Genomic DNA, 4316 nt, shown 5'->3' with positions numbered 1-4316 from the left:
CACAAACCACACACTACCATTGCCACCGTACTGCCACTTAAGATAATTTTGGCAACACTGATTTGTCTCTCTAATCCATAGTAAGGTCCAACTGATGCTCAACAAAGAATACACAGATAGCAAACTGTCCCAAGGAGCACAACACGACTCTTCCTTGACTTAGGTCATATGACAAAGCAATAGAGATTCAGTTATACCACTTTTTAATAGACTGTTCCCAAAGAGGCAAAAAAGTCTAGTTTCCTCAGCTAGACATGAGATCTTGCAACATGTCTATTCACCTTTCAATGCCGATAATTTCAGTATCCTGCATTTGGTAGGAATTTAATAAACATTTGTTGAGGGGCACCTGGGTGGCTCAGTTAGTTAAGCATCTGCCTTCGGCTCAGGTCGTAATCTTGGGGTCCTGGAATCGAGCCCCATGTCGGGCTCCCTGCTCAGTGGGGAGTCTGCTTCTCCCTTTCCTTCTCCCTCTGCCTCTCCCCTCCTGCTCGTGCTTGCTCTCTCTCCCTATTTCTCTCAAATAAATAAAATCTTAAAAAATAAATGATAAACGTTTGTTGAAAGAATGAAGCAATAATCATAATACTGAAGTTCTGAAGGGCACAGCAGAAAACCAGAAAGCTACCTAGTCATAAAATAATAATAATCACGTTAATAACAATAATGTTGGTAATAAGTAATAACAGCTGTGATTTAATGAGTGCTTACCCAATATTATCAGGCAATAAACAAAGCATTGGTTATACATTCTTTTACTTAATCCTCCCCAAAGCAGAATGATGTAAAAAAAATATTATCTTCACTTTACAAATGAAGACACAGGCTTAGATATGTTCAGGACACTGCTCAGGATCATCTAGGCTATGAGGTGTGGAGCCAGCCATGCCTTGATTCAAAGTGGGGGGTTCCCAGTGCTGTGACCTGAACGATCACACTGCAGTAGCTAGGGCAGCATCATGAGGCCTTCACAGCTCACTGACTCACCAGAGGTGCTACTGTTCCCAGTGAGATGCTGACATAGTCTGGTCTGCAGTTTTCCTGATAGCTACCAAGAAAACTTCACCTTCACTCCGTGTGCTGCCCCCCCGTGTGACATTCGAGCTCCAGCTGGTTGTGCCTGTCCACAGATCCATGCTTACTTGGGTGCAGCAAACAGGGCCATGAGTGCTTCTCCTAGTCTTCCTTTCTTCCTCCCCACCAGCATCTGTCTCGACTACGTTCTGCAGGTGTTGTGCTAGGCCCTTGGCCATTTCCTGGCATAAGGATCATTGCCTTAAGAAGACTGTAAAGGAGATCACTCACGGACACTTAGGTATGGTTCAAGAAGAAAGTAATCCTTCAGCATAATGTCCTTACAGGGGAAGGGCATCTTGGTTGTTAGATCCTCCTGGCCCTTCTGCTGCCTTTCTCTCTCTCCTTTCCATCCTCTCTTTCTCCTTCCTTTCCTCCCCTCCTTCCCTCTCTTCCTCTTTCCTTCCTTTTTCTTACTTGATGGACAACAATTAAAAAATGATGGCTTTACTTCTCTCTTCTGCACAGACGTCATCTAAAATTAAAAAGTGATTATAACGACCAGATGTGAAAGATTGAAATCCAGTGATTTAGTCTAACTTCTCTCCTGATTCGGATGTGCCATCTTCAGCATCCTTTACCAGGCTCATTTTATCCTGTTCTCAAAATTCTGGAGGACATGACATCCACTACTGTCTTCCTGTGATGCCTAATCTAGCTCTCATTGGCCACTGAAGGAAGGACGACCACACAATTTGTCAAAACTGTGATACATTTAAAACCAAGAGGATGGATATTAAAACTAAGTCAGTTATTTAATTTTTGAAATGTTTATTGATTGACAAATTGATCTTAGTAAATTGGTGGACCTATAAAATAGTTGTATTTGAAAACTATTTCAAAACATCTATATAAATTAAAACATTTAAAATGATTCCTCAAATTGATCTCAACATTTAAAAAAATCACATAGTTGAAATAGTTCTTTCTTGTACACATTCCTGTATTCTTTCTTGTACACATTCCTGTATTGGTTAATTTCTTAGCTATGTATATCTCTAAAAACATGTCATTGGCATTTTGCCAAGGAACATATTAATTCAACGTAGTCTTAATATTTTAATTTTTTCATAAAGTTGTTTTCAATCCCCTTCAAAATGATATTTTATGATGCATGCATATGAAATTATTGACATCATCAATTGATCCTTCTCTATACCATGATATTTATAATTGAGAAATTAATTTATGCACATGCTGAGGTGACTGGTAAGCTCAAAGCAAATTCTACTAAAGGAAACTTTGAATTCTAATTTTTTTTCTACATTGAAATGCATAGATATTTTCACAGGTGCTGTTTTTGCCTTGATGCAGGGTATTTTTCTTTGCTATAAATAAGATCTATTTATAATTCTTTTAGACATTTCACCAAATTTAAATGCTGTAAAATTATGCCTTTTCAATTTCATTCTTTTTTTTTTTTTTTTAAGATTTTGTTTATCTATGAGAGACGGGGCGGGGGGGCAGAGACACAGGCAGGGCGAGAAGCAGGCTCCATGCAGGGAGCCCCACGGGGGACTCGATCCCAGGTCTCCAGGATCAGGCCCTTGTCCAAAAACGGCGCTAAACCCCTGAGCCACCAGGGCTGCCCTCATTTAATTCTTATTTAGAAGATACATATATCCAATAAAAGTAGGAACTTGATCAAATGATTCTTGCCACAACTCAAAATATTTCAAAAGGCAATTCTAGGATTTAAAAATGAAATCTGGTACAGAATTTGAGCTCTCCTGGCTGTGTTTGCTCAGTTATTCCCTTGCTTCTAAGGGGAGCAATTTCAATGTGCTCTGGTCTGTAAACTTTGCTTTCAATTATTGCAATTTTCTTAAAACTTCACCTGCTTTTTGAAAATGTTTATTTGTGGGATCCCTGGGTGGCGCAGCGGTTTGGCACCTGCCTTTGGCCCAGGGCGCGATCCTGGAGACCCAGGATCGAATCCCACATCGGGCTCCCAGTGCATGGAGCCTGCTTCTCCCTCTGCCTGTGTCTCTGCCTCTCTCTCTCTCTCTCTCTGTGACTATCATAAATAAATAAAAAAATTAAAAAAAAAAGAAAATGTTTATTTGTGATGCACACTGGGTGGTATATGTAAGTGATGAATCACTAATTTCTGTTTCTGAAACCAGTATTACACTATATGTTAACTAGCTAGAATTTAAATAAAAACTTGAAACAACAAAAAAAAAGAAAATTTGTTGAATACTTTGATTAAATATTTTTATTGATTAAAAAAGCTGTAACCAAAATCTAGAGGAGTTACATACAAAAAGTTCCCTGCTATTTAGGATATGTAGACAATTTACAAAGAAGTTCTTTAGAAGCTTGTCATTTCTAGTGCTGAACTGATGATGGACAGGAAAGAAAAAAAGTGTATATTACCCTGTTAAATGAATTTCTCTTATTTAACATAGGTTTCATCACAATTCAGAGCATTATTGCTTTATGTGTATGTGAAAGTATAAATTTTAACAACTCGAGATCATCCTATTGTGGGATGCAATCACGAATTATTTGTATGGCAAAACCAATTCTTTTTTTTTTTTTAAAGATTTTATTATTTATTCATGAGAGACAGAGAGAGAGAGAGAGAGGCAGAGACACAAGCAGAAGGAGAAGCAGGCTCCTCACAAGGAACCCCGTGTGGGACTCAATCCCGGATCCTGGGATCACCCCCTGAGCCAAAGGCAGCTGCTCAAACGCTGAGCCACCCAGGCATCCCGGCAAATCCAATTCTAAGTGTATTTCTGTTTCACAGGTTTCTTAATTTGGAAAGAAAATTTATTTCACTAAAGTTATTTGCTCCTCCAAAATTTGTATTCATATTACCAAGGTACTTTGCCACTTGTGAATTTCCAGTTATAATCTACTTAGCTGATTTCTCAGTTGAAGCATCTGATATTTCCTGATATGAAACTGGTATCATTTAAATGTTTGCAAGTTCTTTTATTGCTAACAAAGTCAACTTTTGGTAATGCATACAAAATAAAATCCCACAACTCCTATAATGGAAAATGAGTGAAATTTGTGTATGAAAGTAGTCATTTGATTAAATGGAAAGTTAGGTTTCAAAAATAATACATAAATTCACTTTCTGTTAGTGTCATGATAAATTATCATCATAACATAACTAGTAACAGGAAGTATTTTAATTGAATTGTATGATATTACTGAAACTCTTTGCATTGGATCTACAAAATAGCAATTTTATATAGTTCAACCTAATGAAACACTAATGCGTTGTT

Source organism: Canis aureus, chromosome 13 (assembly GCF_053574225.1).
Source record: "Canis aureus isolate CA01 chromosome 13, VMU_Caureus_v.1.0, whole genome shotgun sequence".
Classification (NCBI taxonomy): Eukaryota; Metazoa; Chordata; class Mammalia; order Carnivora; family Canidae; genus Canis; species Canis aureus.
The sequence above is the reverse complement of the archived record's forward strand: the minus strand, read 5'-3'. Positions refer to the sequence as shown.